Source organism: Capsicum annuum, chromosome 2 (genome assembly GCF_002878395.1).
Source record: "Capsicum annuum cultivar UCD-10X-F1 chromosome 2, UCD10Xv1.1, whole genome shotgun sequence".
NCBI lineage: Eukaryota > Viridiplantae > Streptophyta > Magnoliopsida > Solanales > Solanaceae > Capsicum > Capsicum annuum.
Window position 1 is genome coordinate 52,834,321 of NC_061112.1, and position 23,907 is coordinate 52,858,227.

The following is a 23,907-nucleotide window of genomic DNA, read 5'->3' on the forward strand; positions in this document are numbered from 1 at the left end:
TAATGTTCTTATAACAACTACCCTATGAATCGTTACCACTCATCACAAGTCTTAGTTAATCTCCACTTTGCTCCTTAAGTCAACCTCACTTACTGTTCACATCACGACTTAGGTCACCAATCATTAGGTAACGTAACAAATCATAGCCCAGTCAACACTTAGACTTTTCCTGGAGGTTTTTCATCAATTTTGGATCCATAACACCACCACCCTAATTCACCTACAACATATACAAAACACATATCATATCCAACAAAAAGGCCTAAGTATATGTGTATTTTCACCATTTAAGCATCAAAAGTTCCATGAAACTATGGTACATTGACAACCTCAACTTAGAACATTTGCATGTCCTTAGACAACAAAAACAAAACAACACAACCACGATGCTTAACAAAGAAAAACCTAAGATGCCTACGATAATTAATTTAAATTTTATGCTCAAAAACACATTACCCCCTTCTACTTTTACTTTTCAAAATAAAGACTTTATCAAGTTATGAATCACAACAATGAGACATAAGAAATCAGACTATGACATTACATTAACAACAGACAACCAAGTATATATACGCATTACATAACCCAAACAACTAAGCAGTTAGTAACATAACCTATGTGCCCTCACATCAAAGAAGTCCCACTCAGATAGATAAATTCTATATGTTAATGCAGGTACTGTCATGAGACATTCACTCTCAGAAAGAAGTTTCATAATCTGTACAAAATACCATATGTTTGCCCTTATTTTCTTTACCCTAGCTTTTGGATAGTTAGGTTAAGATCACTATAGAAATTTACTAAGATTATAATGTAGGCTTGGGGCTTTGTATGTTATGTATGGGATTCAGTGACTACGCCTCCTTGGCACTATAATTACTTTTTTGTTTCCACTTATTTACAAACTTCTGTTTTTGTTCCATTCTTATTTATTCCTTTTTATTCTTTTATAGCTCATTCACGCTTGGTGTGGTTTCTTTTATTATCTTTCTTTTTTAAATCTTTCTTTTCTTTTTCCTTTATTTCTTTCTTTTTTTACCACACCCAACCCTACTTTCTTTTCTTTTATTTTACGCTTTTTCATACCTACTTTAGATCATGCACCTCTATGATAGACACAATCAACTTAGGTGATTTTCCTGAGTTGAGGTGCACAATGTCCAAGGAGGAACATGGCCAAAATAGTTTCATTGTAAAAATAATAGAAAGGTGAAAGGTATAAATAATAAAATAGGTCTATAAGGCTCAAAATCGAGATCAAGGGATACTTGTTCAAGTTTGGTTGGTGATTTTGGCTAAAAGTGGACTATTTTCAAACATGGCCTATGATCCGTTCCTAACTGACTATCCTACGAACAAGGAAAGAATAACCAGGAAAGTTCTAATATCTCATACACACTATGAACAGGGTTAGATAACACACTACTATCTTTCTGGTTCATGCAAAAGTTAGCAAAGTTATTAGGTTCCTAATTTGAATGACATAACTAGATTTACTGTGGTCAGAGGTCACATATATCTATAACACACAATTCAAAACAAAAATCAACTACCTTAGGTACTTATTTTTTCTAGTTAAATAAAACCTCAAATGACATAAAACAAAACACTAAATAATTTTATCCTAGACATGGCGGTTCTACAACCATACTACGACCGATAGGAAAAGAAGCAAGACAAAAAAAACTACTGTGGCATGGTACACCCCCACCGCTAACTAAGAAACTATAAACTATACCTAGTGCATCTATAATGTAAAAACAAGAGGCAAAAACATATCTGGTGCTCAAGGCACCAAATTATGTAGGTTCAGTATGGGGACCTCAAAATGGGCCCCAATCTTATCAGTAGTGGTCCCGGTGGTGTACAAGATGCTTTAATCAACAGTGGCACTATTGGTGGCTAGTGAACTCAATGGTTCCTATGGGGTAGGAGTAGTGTTCCCAATCAACTCGATTGCATCTGCAGTCATCTCATCAGTAACTCAAAATCTATTTGCTCCTATCTCCATTTCACAAACTCTCATATGCTAGTCTCACTCATCCTAAATATTGGTTGCCTTGGCAGCCTAAATATTTCTCTTTTTACTCTTCTTACTTCTTTGTCTCTTCTTACTTATCCCATCACCATCATCCACTCCAACAATTGTGCCCAACCTCTCAACTCCATATACATAAAGTATCTCTTTCTCCTTATGGATCTCCTCAATAATAGGTATACAGTTAAAAGTCCTAAAATGCATATCCTCTATGGCAACTTAGTGTACATCCAACTCCCCATTTATACCCTTTAAATCTAAGGACTGTACATCTTCTAGCTTTTGGTTGATCTTCCTCTGAAACCTATCAAACCTAGTATGCATGCCTCTCATCTCACTCCTAATCTCTTGATTCACCAATTGATTAAATCCACTCTCTATATACTTGATGTGTCGTAGAAACACGATACTTTTGATGTTTAAAACTGCAAATTTATGCGTGAACTTAGGATATTTTGTTAGATATGATGCACTTTGGTGTAAATTGCAGGTAAAATAGTCTATAATAGTGTTGGAATAAAAAGGAAGAAAAAGACCTGAAAAAGACCAATTCTGATCAAGGTACGAGTCAGCTCATGAGTCATAAACATTCAATATGACTCATATAATGAATCATAAGAACAATAAAACCTAAAGCCAATCTGAAAAGCTAAGTATAGGGAAAATACGACTCATGTAATCAAGCCGTAAGCTTGTATACGAGTTGTACAGATAAGTTATAAGCATAACAAAATCTAAGCTGCCATCCAAAAGTTGAAGTCTAGGAAGTATACAAGTCGAAAGTCTTAGTACGACTTGTATATAGAAGTCATAAACAAACTAGTGTTCAAATATTAGAAGGATAGAAGTCCCAGGTAGATACGAGTGAAGGACATGAGTCATATACTTTGTTATGACTCATAAAAAGAAGTTGTATGCGGAAAAAAAATTTGAAGCCTTGGGAGATCAGGAACTGGAATGGATACTAGAAGGTAGGGTACGACTAGTATGATGCTGGTATGAGGTGAAGACCGAGTCGTAACGACTGCAAACATAACTTTACCTTTATTGTCTTTATCAGGATTTTTATGTTTTTTAAGATACTATAAATACCCTAGGGTTTACCTTTTATTAGGTTACGTTCTCTTATGTTTTATTAAAATACTTTACATACTTTTATAATTATTCTTGAGATATTTGGTTTTAATTCAATTCAAGACTTTGGAGTTTATTCATCTTATTCTTGTGCAATTAATTATATGTGTTCTTCATTTATGATTATGGTTTCTTGCACAAATATGAGCGGATAAAATCCTTGACTAGGGTTGTGGGAACTCTGTCAGGCTAGCTATGTAGAGGAGGTGTGATACTTATCTGTTCTAGGGTTTATGCATGTATCTTAATCTTCTTCACAATAATTCAGATCAAGCAGCCGCAGGAGCTTAAGATTGACTGTATTTACATCCATTCCTAATAAGGGGTTTGTTATTGGGAAATGAAGTTAAGATAGTAATTTGGGATTTCTACCTCCACCTTTTAGTCCCTGCATCTTATTAAATCACTTGATCCTAACTAGTGATAGTGAATTAAGGTTGAAGCAAGGAGCAACAAGGTGAAGCCCTGAGACCTAATAAGTAAAGGGTGAGATTTATCTTCATGCCTAATAAGCGGTTAATAATACCTATATTGTAGACTTTTCTTGCAGAACAACTAAATAGTTGAGTTGATCATGAGAAATTTATGGAGTTGAGAAGTCAGGAGGAACAAAAGCACAATGTTCGTCTCCTATTGTCTACAACTCAAAAGCACTCATGATTCGGTTACTACTTATGATTGATACTAAAACCCCCTTTTACTTTCCTATACTGCTCTTTGATTACATCAAGTCAAGTAACTATTCATGATTTTCCTATGGGATCGACCTCAACCTAGTTGGATTATTATATTTACAATCGACCGCAGTATACTTCTATTTGGAGTGTAGCTTTGGTGACATCAAATTTTTGCATCGTTGCTGGGGAGGACGGTTTGAGTAGTGAATTGAATTGGTGAAGTTCATGGGTTTTAATTTTCTATCTTGATATGGCATATGCCGATGTATGCCAAGTACTAAGAGTAGAGAAAATCCTTTACTCTCATTCGATCCAAAGCCAGAGAAAATCCTTCAAACACCGAGAAGAAAGTCAGGACAAGTTCGTGATGAGGTTCCAGATCCCCCACCTGTGGATCCAAATACAACACTCTTACATGATCGACTAGACGCATAGAATGTTGCAGACATAAAACCGCAATGACTATTAGAGCGTGAAGGAAGATAAGCCAAAGAGGCTAGACTTGCTGCTGAGGATGAGTTAGCTCAACAGGGTTGACTATTCACGCCTAGATAGGTATACGATCATTGAGTTCAAAGAGTCATAGCACCATTGATTCCTGCATATCAACACTTAGATACATATGAGGAGTATGTAGAAGATATGGGTTATGTTAAGCCTAATGAGACATGAGCCATTGTTCCTCCTTCTTTAGGATGCAATGTGAAGTTTGATATTGCTAGTGAAATTATCCAATTATTGAATCTTTAGAGTGTATTTTTTGGTGCAACTAAGGATGATGCAAACATGCATCTTGCAAATTTTCTTAGGATCTGCACATCTTATACTATTCCTGAGGTGGATCAAGAAGCGTTGAGATTGAGGTTGTTCCCATTTTTTTCCAGGTGAAGCATCACTTTGGTTAGGGGGACTTCCAAGAGGATCTATCACTACTTGGAATAAGTTTAACAAAATAGTTTTTGAGAAGATTTTTCCCTCCTCCATGGATGCTACAATTGAAGGATGAAATTTATAATTTCTGAGAGTTACCTACAGAATCTGTGTATGAGGTGTGGTTTAGATTCAAGAAGAAGCTGAGCATGGTACCAAATCATAGAATTAGAGGATTTAATCTTCGAGAAACCTTTTATAGATCATTGAATGTCAATTTGAGAGCAATTGTAAATACTATTTCTAGAAGAAAATTAATGTGTCTTTGATAGGATGCTACACAAAAGACGCTAAATGACATTACGATGACCAATAGAGAATGGCATCCTATAGATTCAGAATACGGTAGTGGTACATATGCTATAGGAATAACAGATTCTTATGGAGTAGGTCATGATATGGTAGCGCAAGAGTTTGCACAGCTTCATACAAATTTGAGTTGCTTATAAAACAATTCATAGTAATGAGTGCTTAAAAGGTGAATGCAGTTGCAACACAAAGGTCTAAATCTAAACCATTTGAGATTGAATCTAAAGAATAGGCAAAGTATCTTGATCATAGATTAGGGGATTTTTGAGCAAAGGGAAAGGGAATCAAGGTCAAAACTATTATAATTATAGATACAGAGATAGGAGTAGATAAAGAAATAGTGATTGACGGCATAAAGATGACTATAAGGAGAAGAGTGACAAGTATATTCCACTAGGTAGTTGAGATGCAGAGTCTAGAATGGAGGCACTTTTATCTAAGTTGGTCAAAGGGAAAGAATGTCAAGAGAGTTGTCTGAAGGATATCAAAGCATATTTTTTGTGTTTGAACCAGAAAGATGAGTCACACACTACATCAATCAAGCAGTTGGCGCAACAATATTGTCAGATGTTAGCCACAGTAAATCAGAGACAACCTAGCACTTTTTCAAGCTATCCAGTGGTAAATTCAAGAAACGATAGTCACTGCCATACCATTACCACTCAGAGTGGCAAAGTCTCTACAGACCCACCTATACCCACTACTTATGAATAGAAGAATGATGATGAGCATATTAATGTAGAGAGTAGTAGCAAGCAGGATATAGGAGAAAATAAGGTTGCAGAGCTTGTATTGAAACCCCTTCCAAAATCTCTTCCTCCTTATCCACAAAGGCTGAAAAAACAAGAAGATAGTGAGTATCAAAAGTTTTTATCCATGCTAAAAAAATTGTCAGTCAACATACCACTTATAGAGGCATTGGAGAAAATGCCTGGATATGCAAAATTTATGAAGTATTTGATCACCACGAAGAGAGTAGTCAGTTATGAGCCAGTTAATAGTGTTCATCATTGTAGTGCTATACCTACTAGATCGTTAGTAAAGAAGAAGGAGGATCCCAGTGCTTTCACTATACCTTGCACCATTAGATCTTTCACTTTTGCTCGTGCTTTATGTGATTTGGGTGCTAGTATCAATCTTATGTTATTTACAGTGTTTAAAAAGTTTGGGATAGGAGTTCCAAAACCTACCACCATGAGACTAATGATGGGGATAGAGAAAAAAATTGTTGGCATTTTATATGATGTATTGGTAAAGGTGGCTTCTTTCATATTTGTTGCTGATTTTGTGATCTTATAATGTGAAGTGGACTTCCAAGTCCCAATTACTATGGGAAAACCATTTTTGGCTATAGGAAGGACATTGATTAACGTGGAGTTGGGGCATATGATGCTGAGATTGAATAATGAACAGTGATATTAAATGTATGAAAATCCATGAGATTGTCTGATGAGTTTAGAGTGATATCTGTGATTGATGTGTATGATGAAGAGGCGGATTCATTCCATGATGTTGATATAGTTAATCTTTGGGATAATGGTTCTGATGTGGTAATTCCTATTGATTACAGACTAGGTGTTGAAGCACTTGAAACTATGATCATGAATTTTGACTCTGATGGTATTGAGGAGTATGAGGAGCTAGTAAGTGCACTGTGTGAAAAGGGTTTGTATGTATTTGCACCAAAGAAGCTTGATTTAAATCTAAGGAATAGAACCATTCCAGCTATTCCCCCTTGCATTAAAAAACAACCGATGTTAGAGTTAAAGGCCATCTCACTTACGATATGAAATTTTTAGGGTCAACAACAGTTTGTCGATTATTATTTTCGCTGGTCTGAGACAGTCATAAGTAGAAGCATTATTGTCAGTATTACAGAGATTCAAGAGGGTTATTAGATGTTCTATTGTAGATATTGTGGGTATTCCACTTGGTTTTTGTACTCACAAAATACAACTTGAACCGGATTATGTTCTATCTATTGAATATCAGTGTCAACTCAATTCTCCTATGTAGGAGGTAGTGAAAAAAGAAATAATCAAGTGGTTGGATATTGGTGTAGTATATCCCATCACTGATAGAAAGTGGGTCAATCTAGTATAATATGTTCCAAAGGAAGGCAGAATAACTAGTGTGCCTAACGAGAAAAATGAACTAGTGCCTATGAGGCCAGTCACTGGATGGAGAGTGTGCATGGATTACAGAAAACTGAATGCATATACTCAGAAGGATCATTTTCCTATGCCCTTCATAGATTAGATGTTAGATAGGTTACTAGGCAGAGGATGGTACTATTTTCTTACTAGGTGCTCAAGCTACAATCAAATCACTATTGCGCCTAAGGACCAAGAGCTGACAACTTTTACCTATCCTCATGGGACTTTTGCATTCAAACGTATGTAATTTTGGCTATACAACACTCCAGCCACATTTCAGATATGTATGATGTCAATTTTCTCTGATATGGTACAAGAAACCATCGAAGTATTTATGGATAATTTTTTGGTCATTGATGATTTTTTTAAAGACTGCCTAGAGCACTTGGAAAATGCTCTCCAAAGGTGTGAAGAATACAACTTTGTACTTAATTTGGAAAAGTGTCATTTTATGGTCAAATAAGGAATTGTGCTTGGGCACAAGATTTCAAAGAGAGGCATAGAGGTCTATAGATCTAAGATTGAGGAATTACCTTACCCAATTTCTGTGAAAGGAATTCAAAGCTTCCTAGAGCATGCAAGATTTTATAGGTGATTTATCAAGGATTTTGCCAAGATTTATCACCCTCTTTGCAAGATTCTTGAGAAGGAAATAAAATTTAATTTTGATGAAGCATGTGAGAAGGATTTTGAAAGCCTAAAAGAGAAGTTGGTTACTACTCCAATCATTGTGTCTCCTGATTGGTCCTTATCCTTCGAGATATCTTTTTCAAATTTCCTCTTAAGAAACACTCATTCTTCCCCAAGAACAATTCAAGCTTCATTCTCAAGAAAGTCAAAGAATTCAAGATTTTAAGTTCAAGAAACCCTCAAGAAATCCTTAAAAAATCATCTAATTAAGGTATGTGGGAGTTCATCCATGGGTCCCCTTTCATCCACGGAGCCCAAGAACCCTTTTTGAAGTTAAATTTATGAGTTTTACATGCTTCAAGTTGAAGTATATCCATGAATCTCTTGTTGATTTCAATTACCGATCTGGTCATGGATTGGTTATCCCGTGAGCATTTTATTGACTAGACATAATCCGATACACCAAAAACCTAAAAACTAGCTTTTTCTGGCCATGACCAGATCAATCATGACATGTAGAAAGGGAATTGTAACATAAAGTATGTGGATCTATAAAAACCTAAAATAGTTGACAAAAATAATATTAGGGTTCCTCATAAACCCATAATAATGTTGCATGGGAAACCTTCTGTCACGTGGAAGTTGTTTGAAGTGTGTAACTTAATCATGCAAGAGAATCTATAATATGCCATCATTAGTAAGTTCTCCTATGGCAAGCCACATATTGATATGATGAGAAAAACCATCCCAGCTCAATGTGGGATCAAGGGTCAATGTAAAATAGGAGTTTTGGATGAAAGACGTGTTAATAAAGCTAGAAATTCTGGAGGATTATGTTTAATTACTATCTACAGTATCCTTTTACATTAAGGAGATGGATAAATATTGGTAGATGAGGATGTTGAAGTGGGATCTATGGTTTGAGCCAGATGTTGAAACCACAATTGCAGTAGCGTTGATCTCTTTACCTGAGCTTCCTCTGAACGTTTTTGCAAGGGATGCAATATTTTCCATTGCATCAGCAGTAGGCAAACCCCTTACACTAGACATGGATACTAAAAATCATACTAGACCTAGTTGTGCACGTGTGAAGGTAGTGGTAGATTAGTTTCTAAATTACCCTAAAGGATAAGAATTAATGAGAAGAATGATATCACATGGGAGATCAAATCAAAGTGGGTTCAAATTAAGTATGACTACATGCCAAAGTACTGCGAAGAGTGTTGTTTACAAGGTCATAATGAGGAGAGTTGTTGGAGAAAGCACTCAGAATTGTATGACCGAATGAATGAGGAGAACAAAAATTTTGAAACAACGACAGAGGACAAGAAGCATAACAGACAAAGAAAGAACCAGCAAGATCAGCATAATGCAAGAAGATGAAACACAAAGAGCTAACAGTGGCTAAAAAGGAGAAATAAGTATAGAGATAGATATGGCTATATTCTTGGAGAGGTTAATGACAACAAAGATAAGGATGTGGAGATGTCAAACTCATTTGATTCATTACAAGCGAAAAAAGACAAAGATAAAGGAAACAAAAGGGGGTGCACAAACTAGGGATAGTGACAAACAAGTAGAAGGAAAGAAAATTAGCACAAAAGAATGGGTGAATAGAAGTTTTGGCAAGAGCACAGAATCACAACAAGATTTTAAAGAAGCAGAAGAGATACAAGTTTCAAAAGATGTAGCACACATGAGGGATAAGGAAAAGGAGTTTTAGGAAAGAGAAGGTGATCACAAAAATATAGAAGAACAATAACATAAATAGCATACCAAGTAATAGATAGAATAGGAGATAAAAGAGATGCAAATACAGGCGTATGAGGCTAAAGCAAATGATTTGATAGTGAAGGAAGGGATTTCATCCTTAGAAATACAATCAAAGAGTTTGGTGGAAGTATGCAATAAAGATTAGGATAATTTAGATGAAAATAAATTGGAGGACAACATTAATTAAGTGGCTAAATTAGCAGACTTGTCCCCAAAGAAAATTGAGTCTCTGAAAGCATAAGGAAAATCAAAGAAGCAGAACAAGGTTTCTAGTACATGCTCAACTATAATGCATACAAGAAGTCACACCTCTAAAATAAAATCATGATGAATGCATTGATTTGGAATATAAGGTCACTTAATACTCGACAGGCCTTCACCGGATTAATCAAAATACAAAGAAGACATTAATTTTATTTCATTGGTGTAATGGAACCTTTTAAAAATAGGCAACAGATAGAGGAATACAGAAATAGATTGGGAATGAAGCATGTTGTGGTGTATGTATCAAGCAAGATATGGGCTTTTATGTATGAGAGTGTAGAATACAACATGGTTAAAGATGAGGAACAACAATTATCATAGAGAAATGAAAACCAAAGTGCAGATGTTTCACTGATAGTTACTTTAGTGTATGCAAAATGCAGTCCTAATGAAAGATAGGTGTTATGGGATTCCCTAGTAGACATGGCTAGTACATATTAAGTTCTATGGTTAATAGAGGGAGATTTCAATGTTATAAGGCATGAAGAGGAGAAATTAGGGGGTCTACCAGTTACACTAAAATGAAATGTAGCAATTTAATCAGTGTATTAATTTATGTAATATGGAAGAACCTCCATTTAAGGAAAGAAATATACATGGTGGAATGGGAGAACAGATAAAGATTTTATTTTTGAAAGATTGGATAGAATTTTGGGTAATGACAAGATGAAAAATGTGTATCATATAATAGAAGTGAAGCATCTACCAAGGAGTTATTTTGATCATGTTTCTTAACTAATACAATCCAGAAGGGAAAGAGAACAAGTAGTCAGAGTATTTAGATTGCTAAATCTATGGCTGAAAGAAGAATCATTTTTGGAAGTGATAAAGAAGAACTGGACATCAGATACAAAAGGTAATCCTTTCATAATGTATCATTAGAAATTGAAAAACACTAAATTAGCTCTTACAAGGTGTAGTAGAGATACTTTTGGCAATATATTCCAAGAAATTGCAACACTCGAAGATATTATTAAGGTAAAGGAAAATCAATTTGAGGAGAATCCATCTGGACTCAACAAGGAACAATTGTAAGGAACATGCTAAGCTAAATAAGCAACTTAAAAGGGAAGAAGAATTTTTTAGAAAGAAGGCTAGGTATGAATGGTTTAAAGATGGGGAAAAAAATACAAAATTCTCCCATACTATTGTAAAAGGGAGGAGGAGTAGACTGATGATCAAAAGAATGCAAAATAAAGAAGGTGAGTGGATAGAAAAAGCATAGGACAGTCAGTTATAACTTTCTATCAGAAACAGTTTACAAAGCAGGAGGACGCAGGGGACTTTTCAATGATAGATGAATTACCAACTGTGCTGACTGAAAAATAGAATAAGAAAATCTTAAGAATTCCAACGGGAGATAAGATTAGAGGAGTTATCATGGGGTTGAATAGAAATAGTACAGGTGGCCCTGATGGAATGACTAGTGCCTTTTACCAAGATGCATGGGAAATCATTTAGAAGGATATTCAGAATATGGTAAAAGCCTTTTTCTATAGATATCAACTCCCAAGATTTATTACACACACTAACTTAGTTCTATTACCAAAAATGTGAGGCTTATATCACTGAGAAACTTTGTGAATAAAATATTTTCCAAAATAGTTCATGAGAGGTTTAAGGGCGTACTAACTCAACTAGGTTCACCAGAGTAAGAAGGCTTTGTACAAGGGAAAAGTATTGCTAAGAATGTATTAGTAGTGCAAGAAATTATTTCAAAAATTAGAAAGAGAGGTAAGCCATCTAATATGGTAATGAAACTTGATATTTAAAGGCATATGATAAGGTGGAATCATTGTTTTTAACCAAGGTTCTAAGGAAAATAGCCTTTTCTGAAGTGCTAATTGATATGGTTTTGAAACTTTTGGAAAATAACTGGTACTCTATACTTCTTAATGGGCAACCTAAAGAATTTTTTAAATCCTCTAGAGGTTTGAAGCAAGGATACCCATTGTCACCCACTTTGTTCATAATTACTGCTGAAGTACTATTAAAGAAATCTAAAGATTGATGCAGAATAAGGAATTTAAACTATTTGGTATGCCAAGAGAAATCTCTAACTAAATCCCCTATCTTTTGTAGAGGATATGATTATTTTATGCAAAGCTAAGGTGAGAACACTACAAATGGTGACTACAACTTTGGATAGGTATGAAGTGGTCTCAGGATAAAAGATAAATAAAGAAAAGAGTGCAATTTACTTGCACAAAAAAGTGTCAAATGGAATTGGTGTAAAGGCAGAAGTTACTATAAGCATTCTAAGGAAGGAATTTCCTTTCATATATCTTGGATGCCCCATCTTTTATATGAGGAAGAAGAAGGATGACTATCAACAGTTGATGAATAAGATAAAAAAACAAGGTCCAGTCATGGAAAGAAAAACTTCTATCATATAGAGGGATAGTTGTCCTTATTAAACATGTATTATCGAGCATTCCTATTCATTGTTTATCAGTGATGATCCCACTTTTAAATGTGTTTAATGCTATCCAAAAGGCTCTAGCTCAATTTTTCTAAAGTATCAAAATAGGAGAAAAAGGTAGACACTTTGTAAATTGGCAGGAGGTGTGTCTACCACAGGATGAAGGAGGATTGGTGTTTAGAAGAATAACTGATATCTCAATGGCTTAGTTCTATAAATTATGGTGGAACTTTAGGACAACCATATATATTAGGATATATTACATATATAATAAATACTTTAAAAAGGAGCATCCAATAATGTTGAATGGAAAACTAGCTCAGGAGGATCACAGGTGTGGAAAAAATGCTACTTGCCAAATATTTAGTGAAACATTTGATAATATAGAAACTGAGGGATGGAAATTTAAATATATGAATAGATAATTGGACTGGTCAAAGAGATTTATATGAATTAATGGATGGCAATTATGATGTGAATGGATAGTATCAGCAAGTAAAGGATATTTTGAGGGATGGAAGATGGGATGAGCAGGTGATTACAATAATGATTACATCTGAAATGGCTGAGCAAATCATAGCTAAAGTAAAACCTCCAATAAAATATAGTAATGAGAGGCCTGTGTGAAGTTTTGAATCTAAAGGAGGTTTTATAGTTAGTTCTACTTGAAAATACATCAGAAACAAGGTCAACTAAGTAATACTTATAAGTGTCTATGGATTAAGGGGATACCTTTTAAAATATGTTTCTTTATGTGGAGGTTGTGGAAAACTAGAATTCCTGCGGATGATAGTGTTAGAAGATGAGGACTGCAAGGTCTATCAAAATATTGGCGTTGTGATGAACGTACAGTGGAGAAATTGGCTCATTTCTTTAGAAAATTATTTTTTTCTAACTAGACCTGGTCCTATTTTTCTTCTTTTGTAGGTATACCTATTCAAAATTTAACACTAAGAAGTACTATTCGTAAGTGGTGGGTGGTAGGAGTGTACAAGAGATAACAACCATACTTCCAAGCTTTTCCTAGCATCATTCAATGGGAAATATAGAGGAGAAGGAAGAAGAAATAGGACAATAAGAGCGCCACTGGACTGAAGTTAATTTATAACATAACAACGAATCCGAGGCTGCTATTGAAGGTTAGAAAAGTAACTTTTAACTTCCCTATTGAATGTATAGAAATTTGGGAGGAGTTTGCTAAGATTAAATGTAAGATGAAGGTTAGAGCAGTGCTTTAGGAGATACCAGCTGATGGATGGGTGAAATATAATATAGATAGAGCATTCAAAGGTGAAGAAAAAGGGATTTTATATGCTTTTTATATAAGAGATGAGGTAGGAGATTTTCTATATGCTAAAGCAAAATCACAACATTATGCAGATAGTAAGCAGACAGAGACAAATTCTATTCTACAAGCTGTCAAGCATTGCAAACAAACATAGTTCAACAAAGTAATCATACAAATGGATTTATATATCATACAAAAGGTTTTAACAGAAGTATGTCAGTGTCCATGGAATATTTCAAGCATAGTCAAGGAGATATAGAATGCAAGATAAGCAAGTCATTTATCAGTATATCTACAGAGAGGGAAATAAGTAGCAAATTACCTTATTAATCTAGCTATAGACACAGGAGTAGTCACTATTACCAGTGTTCAACATTTATATAAACAAGGAAAATCTATTCTAGATAGTGATAAATAAAAGAGCCCTTACATAAGAATTATACCAATAAGTGGTTAAAGGGAAGGGGGTGGCTTGGGTGAATTATTTTATATGCTACATATGTACACTACATAGAAACATAAAAAAAAAAGCATGTTCTAGCTAGCCAAGACTATTACAACGAATAAAATGGATTCTCAGCATCATCGGAGTGTTTATTGGTTGAAGTTGAGCTTCAGAAATCTGGGCATAAGGCATATACCAGATCTTCAAGGTTCCAAGCATTTCTATCTTCATCCCTTCCAGATCTAAGGAACACAAGCAAGAATGTGAGCTCACAAATATAGATCTTCAATGAATACATAAAGGAGATTAAAATAAACTTAAACAGAGTTAAAGGCCTCATACAGCTGACTAGATCCCTCTAAGCTTAACAAAAAACTTCTCAAGGTCCCATCTATATGAGAACTAACTACAGAAGACTCAGCATTAAGTTTTAATTAATAGGAACCTAGTAGTTACACAACTAAGGGAGGAAAGATTTACTTACTTTTGTAAAATGAATTATCAAGAGCACTATGGAGATGGAGAAAAGATGTTGATTGTACATAGCAGTAGGTAGAGAAAGCTACTGTTGAAGAAGGGGAGCCATATTTTTAAAGGAGAAGGGAATGGGAAAGAGATTAGGCAACTATTTCCTATTTTTGAAACCCTACTACTATTTTTATTTGTTATTTTGGACTCTGGTTGGGCTGGGTCAAGAAAATAGTTGTTGGTTGTTAATTGTATAATGGGTTAACCCATTAAAGTTTGTTGATTATTAATAAAAAAAATACCAAATTAAACCAAAAAAATAACCTTCGAGATTATGTGCGATGCTAGTCTATTGGCCTTAATGGGTGTACTAGGCCAATGAAAATAAAAAATCCGTTATCCCATCTACTATGCTAGTAAGGCACTAAATCCTTCTAAAAACTATACTGTGATTGAGCAAGAGTTATTGGCAGTGGGTTTTGCCTTTGAAAAATTAAGATCTTACTTGATTGGGACAAAGATGATTGTGTACACTGATCATGCAACATTGAGGTACCTAATATCTAAACAAGATGTAAACCTTAGGATTATTAGGAGGGTGCTTTAATTGCAAGAATTTGACTTTGAGGTGAAGGACAGAAAAGGCACAGAAAATCATGTTACAAATCACTTGTCTAAACTAGAGGAGGAAGTTATGCAGAAGGTCACAAATGGGTTAGAGATTAATGATAGTTTTCTAGATGATCAGATATTAGCAGCTTCCCAAGATCTAGTTCCTTAGTTTGCAGATTATGCAAATTACAAATCCAGTGATCTAGTTTCAGAAGATCTTTCCTATTAGCAAAGAATGAAATTCATGCAAAAGGTAAGAAAATTTTTTCGGGATTAACCTTATTTACTTAAGATTTATACAGGTGAAATCATTCCTAAAGGATGCCCATGACTATCATTCTTTGCCAGTTAAGGGTCATCATGGAGGGGCTGTACAACTCATAAAATCCAGCAATGCAGTTATTATTGGCCAACAATATACAAGGATGCCCATGACTATGATTCTTCTTGCGACTAATGTCAACAACAAGGTACTATTTCAAGAAGACATGAACTTTCTATTACTCCTATTTTCCAAGTGGAATTATTTGATGTGTGAGGCATAGATTTTGTGGGGCCATTTATAAGTTCGTGTGGCATTATGTATATACTTATGGCAGTAGATTATATTTTAAAGTGGGTGGAACAAATTGCACTTCCTAACAATGAAGCATATAGTTTCACTGTATTCTTGAGAAAAAATATCTTTTCTCGATTTGGCATGCCATAAGCTATTTTAGTGACAGAGGGTTAAATTTTTACAATTTTCTATTAAAAAAATTTCTTGAAAAAATTGGAGTGAAACACTTAGTGGAAACACCTTATCATCAGCAGACTAGTGGACATGTTGAGGTGTCCAATATAGAAATCAAGTCCATTTGGCAAAGATTATGAATGCCAATAGGACTGATTGGGAGAGAAAGTTAGATGATGCATTCCAGGCTTACCGCACAGCTTATAAAACCCTCATAGGTGATTCATCTTATCAGCTAGTGTCTGGAAAGGCCCAACTTACCCATTGAACTTGATCCTATGGAACTATAGGCATTGAAGAAACTGAATTTAGAGTGGCAGGAGGCAGCCAAGTCAAGGTTGAATGGGATCAATGAGTTGTATGAATTCTAGCTCAGGGCATATGAAAGTTCGGCACTTTACAAGGAAAAAATAAAGCTGCATCACGACTACAATATTGAGAAGAGATTATTTGACACGGGCAATCAGGTGTTGCTTTATAAGTCTAAACTTTATTTATTTTAGGGTAGGTTAAGGTCAAGGTTGTGCGGTTCATACATGGTTTTAAAATTTTATCCCTATGATGTTTTTGAATTGAAGAGGTATAATGAAGCCTCATTCAAGGTAAAGAGGAAGAGAGTGAAACACTATGTGGGAAATATTGAAGAAGTGAATAAGGTTGTTGACATTAACCTTGGTGAAAACTGAGTAACCAAGGAAATTGCATTGTTCCACGACATTAAACTAACCGTTTCATAGGAGGAAACCTATGAGGATAGATGGTTAAATTTGAGTATCCAACTTAGCCATGTCATTCCGCGATGTTAAATCAAGCTATGGGAGGCAAACTATGTTTTTGTACTTATTCATTTATAGGGTAATATGTTTGTTCAGTGTGAAGGACTAAGGAATGTAGAAAAGATAAAGAGAAGTTGAAAAATTTTGGTCTTACAGACTCTTTATGAGTCGTATCTAGATGGTGTGACTCGTGGGTAGGAGTCGTATTAACCTGGAAATAAAATTAGAATCAGGCAAAAGTTTCTTGAAAGGATACGATTCTAAGAATGAGTCATACCCTTATGGTACGAATCTTCTCCATGAATCGTACCCACTACAGAACCTAGGTAAGGTTCCAGGTCTATACGAGTCATAGAAATGATTGTAATCCTTGGTATGACTCGTACATATGTATCAGGTTGGATCGCGGGCCAGCCAGACCCAGAAATTGAATTTAATAAAACAAAAGGGTACTCGATGGGCATCCGATTACCAAAACTTGCATACACCACCATTATTTCCCTAATTTCAAGCTTAAAGATCACAAATCCTCTTTCACATAACATAATTTAACCATCAACGAGTTTGATTTCCCATTTAGCTTGAGTCAAGAACGAATTTGAGAAGAGAACCATGTGAAATCAAGAAATTCATTTTTCAACTCGAACCAAGTAAGTTTTCACTTAATCTTCTTATTTTCAAGTGGAAAATATGAATGTTAGATAATGGGAACTTTGTTCAGTTGAATATTCACTGATGTTGAATTTTTGAAATCCTAGTTCTTAGGTTTTTGTTGATAATGGGTAAATTGGGGAAAACATGAATGTAGTTGGTATTCTGTATATTTTTTTTTTCTCAAAATGATTTATATTTTGCATAGATTAGATGGGTATTTTGGGTATTTTCTTTGGAGTCGGACTTTAAAGTTATACTTCTATGTTGTAGTAGATATGAGACCCCTTGCGACTCGTATCCATCGATACATGGTCGTAATGGTACTCGTACCAATTGACAACAAAGATGTATAACAAATTTAAAGTTCTGTAATGGATGCGAATTGACCATACGAGTCGTATCTAGACAATATGACTCGTACACTAACAAGTCGTACCCACCTGGGAGGACTAAAAGTAAAATAAATATTTCTAATCTGCTTATGCATGTTGGTAATGAGTCATAGCTTGTTGGTTTGATTGGTTAGGAGGAGTCGTAAGCTAACCTTTGAACAAATTCCATACATTGTGTACCATATGAATTGTGCATACAAATCATACCCTATTGATACGTCTCGTACCCTCTACTCGTATCCTGAATAGAAGAAGCACACTAAACTATAATTTCAAATTTTCATTTTTTTCTTTACGTACTTACTAATTCTAGTGTATTTACAGGAACTATGCCTCCAAATAATGCTTTCTCATTTAAACAAAGTAAAAAAGAATCTAAGTAGGAACCTGTTACTAACTTAGAATCCAATGATACTGAGTTTAATGTATCAATCGAGAGCTGAGGTGAACTTTAGGAAGACTCCACAAAGGGCAAGGTTTCCCAAAAAGGGAAGATAGTCAACAAAGCAAAGGGAAAGAAGATTGTACCCTCGGAGGACTCACTACATCCATTGGGCCGAGAAAAAATAACCCCACTGTCTGTCCTCTACATACACCACCACCTTCTGATTATGATGATGAGGTTGAATCATGTTTAGAAGAGGTCAACTCTTAGAATGTTGATGATGTGGAGGAAGTGAATGAGGTGCCTCCGATATCCATATAGACCCACCACTTTCCCTTACCACTGCCTTGGTTCCCATTGTTGAATGGTGAGGGTACCTCGGTATGTAGGAGACTTCAACATTAGGTTGTTTAGGCTTCTGGGTGGAAATATAAGAAGAGTGTTGTACCCAAAGCAGAGATTGACAATTATAGGGAATTTAGAATTGCTCGGTATTGAGGAAAGTTTTAGGAAATATAGATTTGAATGGATGACAAGGGCACACAGAAGATATAGTAAGGTGCTTATTTGCGAGTTTTATGCAGCGTACAAGGGAGAACATCATAGGAAATACCCACTAGGACAATTCTAAAAAGGTAGCGAGCCGATTACTTCATTGTTGATTAGAGGAGTTTGAGTGGACATTTCCCCATACTATTTATAGATTTTTGTATGGACCAGTGTATCAGGATCTGGTTAACACTAGGGAGATGGACTACATAATTGATTAATGAGAAAGATAACTAAGAAGGCATTGGTATCAAAGATATAGATGGTTATTTTTAGGTGGATTACAGAGCGTATATCTTCGAATGGTTAACATGCAGTGTTGGTTGTAGGAGGCCCTGGAGTTGTCTCGCAGGAGATCAAAAAGAGTACCCTCAAATTCGAGAGTAAAACATGGTAGACATTGGTCCAGCACTGGCTATTTCCAACCACATCAGATGATGTACTACTCTCGATGCGGGCAGCTATAATAACTGGCTTCATGGCTAGCTACGAGTTCAATATAGCAGAGTTCTTATCTCGAGAGATGATGGATCATATAGTTAGGGATGGGAAGTTATTTTTGGCTTAACCATGTATTATTATATAGCTATGTCTGGCTGTGGAAGTATTGGAACTCCTTGGGATAGATGAGATGCTTATGGCTACGAGAACCAGTGATTTAGGCCTAATTAGAGATACAGCCAACCAAATGGGATGACCGACGAGGTAGGCAACAGATATTTTGGTATGTTTATTCCCATAGGGTGGTCAGGCTAATACTACTATAGCTAAATCAGGTTGACAGATGGAGATGACATAAACCGATGTAGTGGGTACCTCTAGTTCCCCACCTCCAGTCCAGTCTATGTCACCCAGGCAGCGAGGTATGCCCTCTGGTATTATGATGATTTCACAAGCCCTATGGAAAAAGGTTATAACAAAGCTAGGCATAATAGAGGCTAAGGTTAGGCATATAAAAGAAGGTGTGAGTACATAGCTTGATACATAATTGGAGAACCAGGATAGACAAGCCCAGGGCAGGCTAGATTCTTTTGAGACGAGCATTACTCGACAACTGAGTGGTGGGAAGAAGACCAATATAACTAAGGTAAACCTTAATATGGATGAGATCATGAGGATGGTGCACGAGATATAGATAGATCGGTAATTCTGGATCCAGTGATTGAGATAGTGGTTCCCACTTTCCATATTTTGAATGTTTGGGCAATTTCAGAGCTGAGAGCTGTGGAGACTAAAGTTGGAAAACTAGCAAGAAAGAAGAGAAATCATGGAGAGAAAGATGCCAGGAAAAAATCTAGGACAAAAAGCATACAGAGCGAGCAGAATCGGGAGACACGGGTCTGTGAGATGGCATCTGGAGTCAGTAGCTCTAGGACACCAGTTATTGATATGGAGGGAAACAATGGTGTGCCCCTAATAGTTTTTGCTGATCCAGTCCCAGTAATTGATGGGATGGTAGCTAAGGAGAGTGGGACCCAATTTGAGGGCCCACGTGCTAACATTGATGAGCCGGTACCTTGAGCGCCTAGGTATGACCTTCCACCCTTACTTTATTAATTTTTGGTAGAACTGAGGGTGGTGCAACAATATTTTAGTTGGGGTTGGTGGTATCCAAAATCTAGGAGTAGCTGAAATGTATACCTAGTTGAAAGTCTGTTATGACTTACAGGTTTTTGAGTGTTGACAACTGTAATAGGGATAAAATCAACACATATGGTAGCAAATTATTTTTATTTGTGATTTTTGAGTATTTTTACAAATTTTAGTTGTAATGAAAAATTGTTATTTTGATAAATATGTGGATGTAAAAACATTGTTAAATATAGAAACTTTTGACTCCTCCAAAAATTTTGTTACACTATGTGATATGTATATATTTGTGATATTGTGGTGAATCTATAAATGACATTACTATAAGGGATAGAACATTTAGGTACAAATAATTGCATATCTAGATAACCAGTACTTAGTAATGTAGCCCTCTGCATGTGCATTTGAGGTATACTAAGATCTCGGGTGTTGGAATCTAGAACTTTCCTGGTTTCTTTTACCTAGTCCTAGGATAGTTAAGTAAGAGATAATCATAGGACCTTTTTGTGTGAGTCTACTTCAGTCTAAAATATCCTAACCAAATAAATGAATCCCTTCTATCCAAATATATGAGCCTTAATAGACTGATTTTGTTTCTTACACCAATTTTACCTTTCTGTTTTATTTACAATAAACCTCTTTTGGCCATGGTACTCTTTGGATACTGTGCACCTCAACTAAGGCAAATCACTTTAGTTGAGGGTAGTTATTATATAGGTGCGTAGGAGAAAATGAGTATAAGGAAAGTATGTAGAAGAAAAATAGTTGAAACTTGAGCAGGTGTGGTGAAAATAAAAGAAATAAAAGTTTTAATAAAGCAATTAGAAAAAGAAAGAGAAAAAAAGGGATAAAACCGCACCTGACTCGAGTTGAATGTGCTTTAAAAAAGGGAGACATAAGGGTGAAAATTAAGAATAAATGGAAAAATATAGTAGACACCGAGAAATGCGTAATGTCCAGGAGTATTAGTCACTAAATAAATCCCTAAAGATAGCACACCAGCCCGAAGCCTACGTTACAAGCCGAATAAAGTCCTATGACTGTTTGAAAACTGAGGAAATCATCATAAGGGAAAGTCTATGGTATTCTTTATACACCGGCATTACTTCTTTTTTAGCGAGTGAGTCATTTTTTATATCCTAGAATAGATTGGTTTAGTCATACAAAGAGTGAATAGGATTTGTTGCTAGATTGTTTTGTGAATGTAATTTGTGTCTATGACCATTTTTCTATTGATAATGTAATGCCAGTATCATATTCCCTCGTCTTTCTATATTTGCTAAATTATTATATGCAGTTTAAGTTTTAAAAGTTAAAATTAGGAGGGGAACAACGATATTGAAATAGTTAAAACTTGAGCATGGTACGACTTATATAATACCGGTATGATGTGAAGATAGAGGTGTACCAACTGTCGACATAACTTTACGTTTCTCGTTTTTATGTTATTTTGAGATACTATAAATACCCTAGGGTTTACCTTTATTAGGTTACACTCTCTTACGTTTTATTATAATACTTTACATACTTTTATAATTATTCTTTAGAGTTTGGGTTTTTATTCAATTCAAGACTTTGGAGTTTATTCATCTTATTCTTATGGAATTAATTATATGTGTTCTTCATTGATGATCATGGTTTTCTGCACAAACATGAGCGGCTAATCTCCTTGACTAGGGTTGTGGGAACCCTAGCGGGATAGCTATGCAGAGGAAGTGTTATACTCATTTGTTCTAGGGTTTATGTATGTATCCTAATATTCTTCACAATAATTCATCTCAAGAAGATACAGGAGCTTGAGATATCCTGTATTCACATCTATACCTAATAAGGAGTTTATTATTGGGAAAAAAAGTTAAGACGGTGTTTGGGTAAGATAGCGATTTGGGATTTTTACCTCTACCTTTTAGTCCCCGCGTCTCATCTAATGAATTGATCCTAACCATTGATAGTGAACTGAGGTCGAAGCAAGGAGAAATAAGCCAATTCCCTAAGACCTAATAAGTAAGGGGTGAGATTTATCTTAGCCCCTAATAAGTGGCTGATAATACCTATTTTTATACTTTGCATGCAGAAAAACACTAAAGTAGAGTTTATCACGAGAAATTTAAGGAGTTGAGAAGCCTGTGGGAACATAAGCCTAGTGTTTGTCTTCTATTTTCTACAACTCAAAAGAACTCACGATTTGATTACTACTTGCGATTGATACTAAAACCCCCTTTTACTTTCCTGTACTACTCGTGGATCAAATCAATTCAAGCAACTCTTCACGTTTTTCCTATGGAATCGACCCCAACCTATTTGGGTTATTATATTTGCAATCAACTGCAGTATACTTCTATTTGGAGTGTATTTTTGGGAGACATCAATTCTTCACATTTTTCTCCACAGTTCTCAATCTCTTTAGCACCTTGTTTAGCAAAGTCTGGCCACTAAGGCATAGCCAATAGAGGCCAGCCTAGAAGTGAATGGTCTAGCCACATGAGGTGGAGTTGGATTTCGGTAACCCTGGAGTGTCATTCATGTTCCCTTCAGCCCGAAATGCCTCTAGGAGTAAAGTGACCCCCACCTTAGCTTTCTTGGAGATGGGGTTTGCACCATCTCAAATCAGGCCTAAATTTGTAGTACTTTGTGGCTGCATAAACTGATCAACTCCTGGAATCTATGGCACTCTCTTATCTAAACATATCCATGTCAACAAGAATGGGAATGCCAAGACTATGTTTGGGCTCACCATCCAATTGTGGATCTCTGTAGCTATCCACTTGGCTATATCTAGCTTATAGCCTTCCATGATACCTGGAATCAGGGTGGCTCTATCTAGGCACAGTACATTGTCCCCATACGTGGGACTCAACAGATGACACATTAGCACCCACCAAGCCTTTGTTATGAAGTTCAGGCTCCCCTTCCTAATCTAAGATGAAAAGCCAACTCCTCCATCCACCTAAGGAGCCTCTTCCCACTTTATAGCAATAATTTTTTCCATCCGCCAAAAGTAATCAAGCTTGTACTAGGAACTAATCTAATTTACCTTCAACTTTCGCATCTCCTCCATGCGGTAGACAATCTAAGTTGTGTTGGCTAGTAACTGAATTTCAAGCCTATGTAGAAATCTTGAAATATTTTGCATAGAGATGTTAACCCAAACACATCTAATCATTTGTGTAATCAAGGGGTCACCACTCTTCCAAGAATACCCCTTTGGATAAAACCTCTTTATTTCTATCTGATAAGCTACATAGAACTCTCGTACTAATGGAAAATATATGGCCCAGAGCTCTAGTCATCCACTCAAAGTGGTACTGTCTGAATCAGGTATCAAAGTCAGGCATCTCATACATGTTTTTGGTGCTCAGATTGTGCTTTAAATAAATCCCTCTCTTTGTTTTTCCCAAAGAAGGGTTGATGGCAATGTCCAAATTAAGGAGGAGGATACCCTTACTATTTAACGATGGCACCGGAGTAGAATCTATCTGAAGTGGTGTAGCCGATGAAGGAGGAGGTGGGATTTAAATTGGGATTTTACTTGATTCACTCTCTACCTCCACTTAACAATTTGACCCCTCATCCTCGAATTCTCTATTCTTAGACTCATTATTCTCTTCTTCATTAGTATCCTCGTGGCCAAACTCCTCATTTTTATCCTCTTCATAATCTTTACTATGCTCTTCAAACAAGG

General features: G+C 35.7%; 1 long non-coding RNA gene across 1 annotated transcript; it reads right to left on the bottom strand.

Annotated features, from left to right (window-relative positions):
• Nucleotides 1-13,914: 13,914 nt before the first annotated feature.
• Nucleotides 13,915-14,877, bottom strand: LOC107860936. Its single transcript, XR_001671674.2, has 2 exons — nucleotides 14,551-14,877; nucleotides 13,915-14,308 (listed from the first exon to the last, which is right to left on the bottom strand). It is a non-coding gene; the product is annotated as an uncharacterized LOC107860936 (long non-coding RNA).
• Nucleotides 14,878-23,907: the final 9,030 nt, after the last annotated feature.